The 12,532-nt window shown below is 44.0% G+C and overlaps 1 long non-coding RNA gene across 1 annotated transcript; it reads right to left on the bottom strand.

The window, feature by feature from the left end:
• Positions 1-9,269: 9,269 nt before the first annotated feature.
• LOC109320015 lies at positions 9,270-11,687 on the bottom strand. The gene is made up of 3 exons (XR_002103701.1): positions 11,528-11,687; positions 11,348-11,435; positions 9,270-9,294 (listed from the first exon to the last, which is right to left on the bottom strand). It is a non-coding gene; the product is annotated as an uncharacterized LOC109320015 (long non-coding RNA).
• Positions 11,688-12,532: the final 845 nt, after the last annotated feature.

The following is a 12,532-nucleotide window of genomic DNA, read 5'->3' as shown; positions in this document are numbered from 1 at the left end:
AAGGAAGAGGAGCAGTCCTATTTGTGTCCCTTGTGTATATCAACATTAAAAGGTCACTAATTTTACTGTTGAGGCACAATAAACTAGAATAAGGAAAATCAAGTTAGATTATTTGAAATATTAAAATGATGGTTCTATAATAAGGATATTTTATTATTAAAATGTATGGCAGCATTCTTTCAAATTCACTGTGAAATACCTTTATATTCTTGTGGCATTAAGCCTGTCAGTACTTGGATGGGTGTTGTTAGAAACTCCTGAGACAAATATGCATTAAGCATTTGCATAATGCATATTTTATACTTGGTTTATTAAATATTTTTTCCTGCTGATAGTAGTTTTAATGAAGTGTTGTGTTCTGAAAGGGGGGAGAAAATTGCTAAGTCTGATGAAATTCAGTTTGTTGGGATATTCCTTTCTTATTCCTATATTACAGACCTTTTTAAAATCAGGAACATTTCTGGATGACAGTTTTTCTGCAGTCCTAGCTGTGTGGAGATCTGAAGTTAAGTCCAACAAAATGTAAATAAAGAAATATGTAAGGAGAATTTCAAAAGGAAGAAACAGAGCATCCCTCCCCCAATTCATATTATGGCCAGAGAGGGCTACATTAATTTTTTGTTGACTGCAACATGAGGCTGAGTTATGCTAGGGATGAATTTGGCATAGTCTGAACTGCAAGCTCCAAAGCCTCCCTAGGGTTTTTGTTATGTTGCAGTGGCTCTGCGTTGCTGTGGATGGTGTTTTCTGGGAACTGCGCTTTTGCTAAGTAATTCTGCAGCAGTGCAATACTATATTTAATCAATTCAGGTGACTTAAAATACTTCATTGCACAGAATGAACACCACTGCATTGTTACAGAAACAGCAAATGTTTGTTTAGTCCCCATTCACAAAAGATAAAACAATATTGTAACAGGGCAAGACCTTCAGGGACATCTGGAAGGGAGAAGGCTGGGGGAAGTCCCTATCATGTTAACACTGACTTTTATAGGGTGATAAAACCATATTAAGATGTTAATTTTTTGTGGTGTTCCCTACTGCTCATATTATACAGATTGGAATGCAGTCAGTGTTGCTTCAGTATGTTCTCCAAATGCTGAATGATTTAAATTGAGGTAATAACTTAAAGCAAACTGCAAGTTTGTTTCACAAAAACAACTGAGCAATAAAATCAATATTCCATAAAACTTCTCTTATAGAAACTTCAGCTCTAGAATAGTTCCTTCATTTTCCACAGGAAAAGTAAAAAGCAAAAGTTGTTCATAAATAGAAAGCTTTCTGTAGTATGTCATCCACAAAAAGCAGGTCATATTACAATATATTTTTTTAAAACTTTGATGTTTATCTTAGATTGGGGTATCTGTTTCCAATCCACTTAGCTTCTTGCTTACTGTGCTCTCCTTGTGAAAAACTGCATATCAATATCTTGTTGTCCATATTAGCTGTAGAAGTTATATGCAGTCTCTCTTTCCAACAGAGGAAGGTTTTAAATACTTGCCATCCTGTGCATGAAGAAAATGCTGAGAAGGGGATTCCTTAGGAAGAATTCCCTTCAACAGAGAAGAAATCCCATATTTACTTGAATATAAGACAACCCTGAATATAAGATGACCCCTCAATAATTAGATTCTTTATGTGGAAAATTTATAAATATGTTACAATTTTCTACTTATTGGAGAATTGCTTTGCATGTGTTCCCCTCCCACTATTGCATCAGAGAAAGTAAATCTGTGGGGATCAGGTAGCCCCCTTGTCCTCTGGCCCCCCAGCTTCTTGTCTCTGCAACACTTTCCCCCACTCTACCGTCAGACCCTGCTCTCCCTGAGCACATGAAAGTGAGAAGCATATTGGAAAACACTGAAAAATGAATTGATGCATTTTATTATTATTATTTTTAACCAATGCAATTTTAGCACAGGTTTTCCACAAACTTTTAAGCAGTACTTTTGTACTTCTTTATATAGAATACAAACTTTTTTTTAAAACATTTATTAGAAAACAGATAATATCAAACAGATTTAAAAAATGACCCCAACCAAGGCCTCACAAAGGGAATACACATACAATTTCAAGAAATTACATAATACTCACATTATAACTGATGTCAAATTCACTTTGCTTAAACTACAGTTTTATCCAGTGAACATCTTACCCTTGCTTCTTCTATGAATACAGGTTCATGTATTTGATACGTAACTCAAAAAGTGCTTACAAAAGCCCTCACCCACCCTTCCTGACAACAAATGCTGTCCCTTAGCTTATCCTATACCTATACGGGGCTGAAACAACCCCCTGAAGTCCAGCCCTTGCCAGAACTTTGTATCCCCTCCTTGTGTCCCATTCTTTTCTCTACCTCTATAGAATTGCAGCTCGTGCATTCCTAACTGCAAACACTCTGTCATGGAAAAGCACAACCCCTTTAGTGCCAACAGGGAATGCACTTTCCATAGCGGTACCTTGGTGCATGTGATGAAGACCCCCACTCCCCATGACCCATCCGTCCTGTCTGTTAACCTATAGAGAACATTTTCTAGAGTGATGCTCATTCCCCTTCCTGTCTCCTTCAGATAGGTGGCTACCTTTCCCCACACCTTTTGTGCATAAAAGCAGTCCCACAAGACATGTGCCACCAACTCAGGCTCATCACAGAATTCTCTTGGGCACTTGGGGGACCATGAGAGTCTCCATCGATATAGCATCTGTCGCATTGGCAGTACGTTTCGCACGGCCCTCCACACCAGCTCCTTGTGCTCCCCTTTCCATTCCTTCCCCACCAGCCCTTTCCACACCCTGCTGACTTGCTCCGTTCTCAAATCCCTGACGTCTCACATTCTCTGCTTCCCCCTCATGAACTTAAGAACTCTTCTGGCATCTGCCAGCCCTTCAATCCCTAACCCCGCCAAGCCTTCCCTTGCAACAAAGGATCTAAGGCGCGCATAAGGGGGCGACATCTGTCAAGACCACGTCCCCTGCCACCCACTCTTGAACAGTCCCAGTCTTCGTAGGAGTCTTCCCCCCCAGAAAAAGCAAAAGTTGGAAACCATCCCTGGTGCACCCCTTGCTTCCCTCACCACCATCTTCAAAAAGTGTGCATAAACAAAGACCTCTATGTTGGGGAGACCCCATCCCCCCAACCCTTCTGCCTTATATAACTCTGTCCTGGCCACCTTCTCTGTCTTCCCCCCAAAAAGGAGAGGCACAATGCCTGCTGGACCCGCTGGGCCTGTAGCCAGGACGGGGGGGTACACCATTGCCGTGTACAAGATCATCGGCAACAGGCACTGTTTGATCAATTGCACCTTGCCCCTCGATGATAAACCCCATATATCCCACAACCCCACCATCTGTTTTACTCTCCCCTCCAGTACTTCCCAAGCCCGTTTCCCTTTCCCCTGGTTATCCATCCACACACCAGTATTTTCAGTTCCTCCCTTTCCACCTTCAATCCAAATTTCCCCAAATCCCCCCAATTCCCAACTGCCAGGACTATGCTCTTGTCCACGTTCACTCTTGCTCCGGATACCTCCTCAAACACCTCGTCCCTCACCACGCATGTCACATCATCCATATACAGGAGGACTTTTAATTCCCCGCCCCTCGGCACTCGAACCCCGCTGATCACCCTATCCCTCCTGATCCGCTAGTACAAACTATGCATGATATTAGTCCAAAGCCAAAAGGCTCATGATTTATCATATATTAGTTGGACTGGGCCCTAGCAGAGTCAACAGTGTTTTAAGCCATGGTGACCCCACAGCTCAGCCCTGCTCAGTATGTATGTATGTGTACTCCAGATACTCCCACAAAGGATCCATGTTAATTAGCCACCCACTCATGACTGGAGCCAGGCATTCTTGGTATGAGTCTCTGCTCCTCCAAAAATCTGCAGATGAGGTGCAGGGCAACCTGGTCTGACTTCACCTCATGGAGGGTGGGGCCACACTAATGGTGTGACTGGCTGAGATATGGGGTGACAGAGGGGTTCTGGGTGAATGATTTGGGACCTGTTTGGTGAGGTTTACCAGACATATAAGGCCTGTGAAGAAACAAGAATCATTGGAAATAGGAAAGAAAGGCATACCTCAGCTGAAGAGGTGAAAAGAAATTCAAAATGTATTTGAGGTAATGGCTCACCATAACGAAAAAATTGCCACTGAGGGGGACTGAACATAGTGGGCACTACCATGTATTTCATTCAGATAGGCTGTACTAATCTATCCTTATGGCAGGTTTCCAGAGTGGGGTTCCCAATGGAGACACTATGATCACCCAAGCAGTTTTCCCAGATACAGAAGAGAAATAGTGAGCTCCCCACCTCCACACAGACACTCACATGAGGCAGGGCAGGTGGAGCAAAGACCCTGACACCAGATGTCACCCACCTGGAAACATCCACAAACAAGATGGGAATACATGAAAGATACTTCCCTGGGAAGTTCCAGGTGAAAAAGGAATATGTTGAGGTCCTAGGAGAGCTGTGGGATGGGAAGGAAGGATTTTATAACCAAGACCTTCAAGGTAAAGCTTCTAAATTTGCATTGGCTCATTGATATGCTGGGAGGGTTGGAGTGGGAGATCTGCTTTAAAGATCCCAAGAGCAGAGTGGATTTCTGGGAGCAACTGCAGGCAGCCGTGGGGAATCCACAGCTGAAGTTCTTTGAATTTGGAAGGCTCAAGAAAATTGTGTCACAATTAAAATGCATTCCAGCCTAGTAAAGTAAGAGGACTTGGGTTTTTCATTAAAGAGACACTGGGAAAGTGGGAAAGGTCGAGAAGGTCCTGGATGAGACAGACTGTGGGCTGGAGCCTGGAAAGCCAAGGCAGTACTACAAAGAACATTTGGGAATCCAGGAGAGGTGTGGCATGGTCTTCCGTCCCCTCCCCCCTGCACCCCAGTTTCCCTGGGACTCCATAGCGGTTTCATCTTCTAATAGGAACAAGTCAAGCTCTGCCAGAAATGTGGAGAGGAAGGACATGTAATTGCACAGTGCACAAAAAAGTCTGTGCCATGTACAAAGAAAAAGGACATGAAGCCAAAGACTATAAGCAGGAATGGTGGTATAATTTGTGTGAAGAAGAGGGACATGTCTTTAAAGATTGCCCTCAAAACAAAGCCAAAACAAAGAGAGGACCACAGAAAACAAAATCCTCCCCCAGTGTCTGACCCCAGCACACCCAGCAGCAACAGAGAGGAAGGGGATGGAAAAGATACCAGAAAGGGAGGAAACAGAAGGAGAGAACCCCTCCAAAAAGGAGAACCTAATCCGCTCACAAGAAAATATGAGAACCTTAAAAAGGACGGTTGAGGACCTTGAAAAAAAGGAGCGGGAGAAAGATTTGACTGAGGGAATGGGAAGAAGAGATAAAGAAATGAGGGAAAGGGAAAACCTGAACCTCCAAAAAGGGAATCAGGAAAGAATCCCAAAAGTTGAAGAAAGCATTAACTCAGACATGGACTTCAAGGGGGGAAAAGGGGAGATCCTGGGGAGCCCAGAAGCAAATCAGAACTGCTGGGTAACTCTCTCCTTGCATAAGAGAAGCATGTCACCCTGAGCATGCAGCAAGAAAAAAGGGACACAACTAAATAGACTCTTGGGCAATTGCAAACAGACATCCTTTGTCTTCAGGAATGTGGCCTGCCCAGTCCTAGAAACTATGCTTTGTTCAGGAAATGCTGCAGGACCCTCATTCTGGTCTGGACCCAATGATCAGGCAGCAGGGGTTGCAGCCCTCCTGAGAGGAGACAGAGAAATTATGGCAGGCAGGTTACTGCAAGTCATCCTGAAAACAGAGGAAGGGAGACGACCTCCTAAGTGTATATGCACCAGCTAACTGAAAAGCGAAATATGCTTGAACCACCTCTGATGACAGTCCATATGACTACTAACCTATCTTGTGACCACTATGGCTCCTTTGACAGTCTAAAACCTACCTTTACAGTTACACCATTCTCATTCCTATTATAAAACTGCACTGTACATCTGTGCACCTGCATGCCCCTCACCCACCTTTAACTGTCACAATTACGTAAAGAGCCACTTCAGTGCCAGTGGAGAGTATTAGAACTTGCCCCAGCCTCTCTGTGTGCTGGCCTAGTATTGCAGTACCTCCAGGCCTGGTGCTTGTTCACACACACGCGCGTGCACACACACACACACACACACACACACACGATTCCCATCAGTACATTTGCCCAATATGGGCCATTTGGTTTATAGGCATGCTCAGTGTTGGCTTTATTTTGATCAGCTTCATAGTTGGTTTCCATTGCTGAACACATGGTGCTTTTGGCACCAGTTTAACAATAAACAATATATATTTAGTGAAGTTTCCTTGTATGCAATTGTAAGGTAAGAAGCTTTTTTCCCCATGTTGCTTGGGGGGAAGGGGGGAACCTTGTCTTATATTTGGGTAAATATGGTACTGCTTAATTACTTTAAATGGTCCAATCCAGTTCTCAGTGTCTGTATGTCTACATGTGCAATTAACGTGCAATAAGGTAACTGCACAGTAAAATATGTAGTAAACTGTGCCCAGGACAAGCATAGATTTGTTCCTAATGGGAGCAGACCAGTCCAGGATTGCTCCTACCTGCTCTTTGCCCCAAACCACCTAGGGGGAGCTCCAGGCTTCCCTGGGGTTGTAGGGGGCACAGGGGCTGGTCCCAGTGTCCACAGGGCTGGGATAGCTGTGTGGCTGCAGGAGCAGTTGTCCCCAGCCCTGATGCATTCCCCATATACATGGGGTTGGAAGAGCTGCAGGGGCAGCTGTCTCCCAGATGTCTGGGCTGAATAGAAGCAAAATTGCTCCCAGTCAGCATCTTTTATCTACTATCTGCATCTATAGGTAGTGTCATAGGGCACTAAGGTGTGCCTGCTCCTCTTAAGGGCAGAAGCAGATTAGCAAAGGAGCCAGGCAGGTTAGGCAGAGCTCCACAGCTGCAGGTTGCCAGAGTAATAGGCAAGCAAGTTCAATTAACCAGCACCTGCAGGTGATCAGCTGACCGGAAGGAGGAAGAGCCCAGGAGGCATATAAGCTCAGGGCTGGGGCTGGGCAGGTTCAGTCTCTCTGGTAAGTGGCAGGAGAAGGAGCTGCTATGTAAGAGATTTGCCTGATACAGCTGGCTGCCTGGTTTGCTACTTCCAAGTGCAGTAAGGCCCCAGAAGCCCATAAGGTACCCAGGGCTAGGAGGCATGTGGTACAAGGGTTGAAGTTTGCCTTCTTAAAGGGGCAGACCATGGTCTCTTTTTGGTTATGTTATTGCCCAGAGGCTTATGTTTGTGTTATTGTTTGCACTGGTGGTTTTGGGATGGGGCTATAAGGGGAGGAGGAGGCCTCATTAGTGCCCAAAGGGTTACAGCTTCAGAGGCCCAGTGCCAGGGAGGACCAGGTAATAAGAGGAAGTTGATGAGAGTTAGTGTCTCAAAGCTGGACCCAACATAGTGGGTCTGGGCTAGAAGGCCTAGCTATATTAAAGGGGCAAAGACCACATGGGCTGAGGCAATAACAGAAGGTATAACAATGGTATGACAGCCTTGAGGCATGGGGCATGGTAAGGGGAAAGTTGGAGCTATGTGATATGGCTTGAGGTGCCCTGTGTGGCACAGTACTGCTACAGGTCCAGCAAAAGGCTTAAGGTTCAGTGAGTTCTGGTGAGGTTTAGTGGACTGGGGTATGGCAGGTGAGAGAAGAGGGCATCTCCAGGGCAGAGCTGGCATGGTCAAGGAACTGCCAGGGGCATCACGGCCACCCCTGGGGATTCTGGTCCATGACATGTAGTAGCCAACTACACAGACTAATTTACTGTGGAGTAAATGCTGAACATGTAGATGATGATGCTTTGCTTGGTGATGCATCTTGCGTAAATGCACCCACTAAAAATCAGTGAAAGTTCTGCTATTGGCTTAAATGGGAGCAGGAGTGGGCCTAAATGTAGGGAATGTCAACACACAGAATTGCACCAGTTTATTTTAAACTGATTGCTGCAAAGGCTGAGTAGATACTTCAGTTCATCTTAAGTTGGTAAGGAAGTAGTGATGATAGTGTTTTTGTAGTCATGATGCCCCAAGAAATGCATGAGATGAGGGTTTTTTCCAATATTTTACTGGACAAACTGTACAGTTGGGGGAGAGGTTAGGTATGTTTTGGCCACAAATCCTCAGATTCCCTCAGGTTTATTGGGAACACGTTTAAGTGAAATAGAAGCAAGAATGTCTTCACGGGAGTTTGAAATAGTTTAACAAAACTAGTGCAATTGTGTATATTGACAGAGCTGTAGGTCCCAAGCCTGCATGTTAATCCACGGGGACAAACTCCTGTGCCCTGTTAACTTTGGTGGGATTATTCTGCAAATAGAAGTATTCTGCCCAGCACAGCTTATTTTGCAGGATTGTGGCTATAAAGAGGTGAGGGGACCTTCTGAAGTCAGTGAGTAGAGACCACTCAGCATCTCAGTGGCTAGGTGCTGAAGTGCTTGCCCATTAGATTACTGTAGTCCTGAGAAGATATTCTGTTGCAGTTTCCTCTTCTTACATCTAACTTCTTTACTTTAGAATATTCAATGCTTATTTTCAGCCCAATAAACATCTTCTTTCTAAAAGGCTGACACAGCTTCTCTTCAGCTGCTTTCATGTGCAGAGTTCTAATAAAAAAACCCAAAACAACTCCCTCCTCCCCCCGCCATATCTCATTAAATATGAAGGCCAGACATTATTCTGGGTTTATTTTAACTTTACTGTTAATTTGTCATGTGTTATTTCTTTGTACAAATCCCTTACCAGGTTACATCTATTCAGATTTATTGCTCTCTTGATCCTATGATAAAAGCACTCAATGGTGTGGAAAGCTATATCCTTGGGGCATTACAAATAAAAATAATTGCAGAGTTTTTTATTAGGTAAAAAATTCAAAGTTGGAAAAATATAACTAAGTATACTGTCACAAACTGAGCATTTTAAATTAGCGTAGCTGTTTTAATTTTCTGAGCATATTTTATACAAAGATAGGTAAAGAATGTTATTTCCTATGTTATCTGGCATGTAAGGTAACTTGTCATACACCTGTTGTTCTATTTCTGCAGTGGAAGCTTGTAACTTGCACCAATGTGTAGAGGGGCATTTATGAATCTTTGTAAATGAGAAAATAAGAAGCAAATCTTGGGACAACTGAAATTAGTGACAAACCTCCATTGACTTAATTGGGACTGCAGTCTGGCCTTGTGGTCACATTATGGAATGGTACCAACCAAGCATCCTCAACTTCTACTAATTTCAGTGGGAGTTGAAAGAACCTCCTGGAAAGAGAGGAAACCATGACAAATAAACTAATGTACTAGAAAAAGTATTGGATCACAAGCTGTACTTTATATGTCTTGCTTTCACAACTGGGATTTTGTTCATTATTTGAGATACTGCTTAAAGACAGGAGAGCCTCTTGAATAGGATACTGGATTTGGAGCCAGAAGTTGGTTCTGTTCTCAGTGCAGGCATTGATTTGCTACATGATCTTGCAGGTTATCTCACACCTTTGGCTGGATCCAGACATGCAGGCATGTGTGGTTTGTGGTGCTGTAAACCTGTTTGCGGTGCCACAAACCACACACTAATCAGTTCATGGCATTGCTGATTTGCAGCGCTGGGGCAAAAATTGCTACTAGTATTTCTCAATAGCAGAAAAAAAAAAATCCCAGAAAATAAGTGGCACAACACATGCCAAAATGGCAAGTGCTGCTTGCTGTGGAGCCCCTGTGCTGAGGGGGAGCAGGCAGCCCTGGGGCACTACTATTTGTGGGCATGCCCCTGCTCATGTGGACTCAGTTTTTGCTTTCCCTAGTATCCTTTGCCCATCTTATCTCTTCAGACAAGATGGTAACTCTTTGGGACAGGAGTTCTCCTTGGAGTAATCTGTACATGTTCTATGCCCAGTAAAATGGAGTCTCAATCTTAGCTGCAATCTCCAGGCATTGCCTTAATACAAATAATGATATATCTGAACAGAGTACAAAATGTAATGTATCAAAATGAAGTGTTAGTAATGAGATCTTACACTGCAGCATCTGTTGTTACATCTCTGAGTGAGGGACAAAGACCACCATTTTTTTATTCCCATTACAAAATGTATAGTTAAGGAAATTGCAGATTAAGAATATTCTCAAGCAGCATTAATTCACACTTAAACATCATTATTCATTTTCATAGAGTTCACTTGTTTATTGTAAAGCTGTATAGAAAAATTAGCTGCACACTGTAAAAGATTAGTCTTCTACCATTTGCTGACAGATACATTTGCTAGTAGAGAACATAGGGTATATATTAATATGGGACATTGTATTCCTTTCTGCCCCCATTTTAGCATCTGAACTTTCCTGTAAACTAGTTCCCCACACATTCCACACCACTAGTCACAGAGTAACTATGGATTTTAAATAGCTCTTGTCCCCAGCTGCTCCACTACAGTTATTTCTTCAGTCCTCAACAAAAATATGTACAAGTGGCAGGAGGTTTTAAATATTCATTTTTATTGTGGTACTACATGGCCCAAAGGGCATGTCAAGAGGCCTCTATAAAATAAAAAAAAAAGAAGCAGTGAGATAAATTTATTGCACCTCTTAATATTCTGTTTCACCAGCTAAGGATAGAGGGAGGTAGTTAGTCAAGAATACATGCAGAATTTTTAACAGAGTAAATAAGTTTATTTGCTGTATTATTAATTGCCCTAATTTTCTAGAGGATCATGCAATTTAAATGAGTCCAGGGCTCTCTCTTTATTTAGTACAAGTGATTCTTGCTTAAGATATTTTTCAGAACTTTGATTTACTCATGGAAGCCCTAATCCTACAAACAAAGCAGAAAGTGTACCTTTGTGAGAGCCCCACTGAAGAAAATGGCTACATCAACATTGGAAAGCACGTACCATTAGCATGTACATTCACTAGCATCATAAACGTAATTTTCTCTTTTGTGTAGGGTAGGGCAGCAAGATTTAATAAAAGTGTTACTACTACAAGTGTGGTCAGGAATAAGTTGTGCTTGCTTATACCTGGGGATTTGTTGGTAAAAATGTGCAATTGCATATCGTTCGAAGAGATGCACCTCACTGGCAGAGTCTGCACTGGTTAAGTGTGAAATTAAGCACCTGCAGATTGTTGGAGGGCACTGAGTCACAGGGACAGTAGCAGGCAGTGTAGATTTGTACCTTTATAGACTGTCATTGGTGGCAATCCCTTGATTCAAGGATGATCTCTACCATGGCTCATTGATGAGACTCCAAAATATTACATATATGCAGATACATCACTGGATGGTATGTGTATCTCAGAACATTCAATAGGTTCACCCTTGCTATACTTAGTAGTGATGTTCTTGCTAACAGAAGAGTAGTGGGAATAGTAGTCAAAATATTATATGACTCGAGGCACCAAACTTGCACAAAAATCTGTTGGCATATATGGATGTTAGCCAGAAAGATACCAAGATCCAGATCTACAGTGTGGTCTCCTCTTAGGCTGTAAAATGTGGGTGACCTACCATCATCATCTCAAGAGCTTGGAGAAGTATCACTAATGATACCTGTGGAAGATCAAATGAGAAGGTTGCTGCACAAACCAGCATCCTTGCTGAAGCCAACATGACCAGTGCTGAGTCAGTGAACCTCAAGCACCAACTTTGGGCTGGGCACTGTGTGGATACCTGACTCCCAGAACCACAGGTGACTTATGGGGGGGGCATGTGCCCCCCCCCCCTTGACATTGGCCACTACTGATACCAGCTTCTGCAAGTGGTCACCGCTCACCACCCTCCCCCTGCCCCCTGCTGGCTTCTGCGTGTGCTTGCTGCTTGCCACCCTGCTGCCATCGCTGCCCCCCCCAGTCTTGGGAGATACCAGTGCCCAGAACAATTGCTTTACTCACAGGTAAGTGACAATCTGAGATCTTGTGGTGGCCAGAGGAAATGCTACAAGGACACATTGAAGGCACACGTCAAGAAAATGGATGCTGACACCTTGAGTTGGGACTAGCTGGTTGCTGACTGACTCCAATGGTGCTGGAATCTCAGTGAAGCATCAGCCAGTTTGCAGGTAAAGCACCTTGCCCTTAAAGCAGAGAAGGGAGGAAGGAAGAGGAGAAAAATCTCAGTCTACTGTGTACTTTCCCCTATGGAAAGACCTGCAACTTCTGTGGACAGATTCATGGCTCAGGGATTGGACTCATAAGTCCCCTCAAGATCCAGCCATGTGCCCTGATACAGATCATCTGGGAAGGGAGGGATTGTACCTTACTTAGCAGGTGTGCTCCGTGCTAATGAGAAAGTCCCACATGCTTTCCTCAGCTCAAGTTGACTTCCTCAGGTCCTGTCACAGGACGCGCGCACCCCCCGGCATTTGAAAGTTCCTGGAGCCCCCAAACCTGGGGGCTTGTGCCCGGGCGGCAGCAGCGGCCACGTCTGAGGGGCGCTGAAGGCGGGCGCTCAGGGAAGAGGACCAGGGGAGCGCTCAGGCAGGGACCAGGGGAGCGCGGCGCGGCAGTGCCGGGG

Source organism: Crocodylus porosus, unplaced genomic scaffold (genome assembly GCF_001723895.1).
Source record: "Crocodylus porosus isolate Cpor-Errol unplaced genomic scaffold, CroPor_comp1, whole genome shotgun sequence".
Classification (NCBI taxonomy): Eukaryota; Metazoa; Chordata; order Crocodylia; family Crocodylidae; genus Crocodylus; species Crocodylus porosus.
This window is presented reverse-complemented; position numbering and strand designations above follow the sequence as displayed.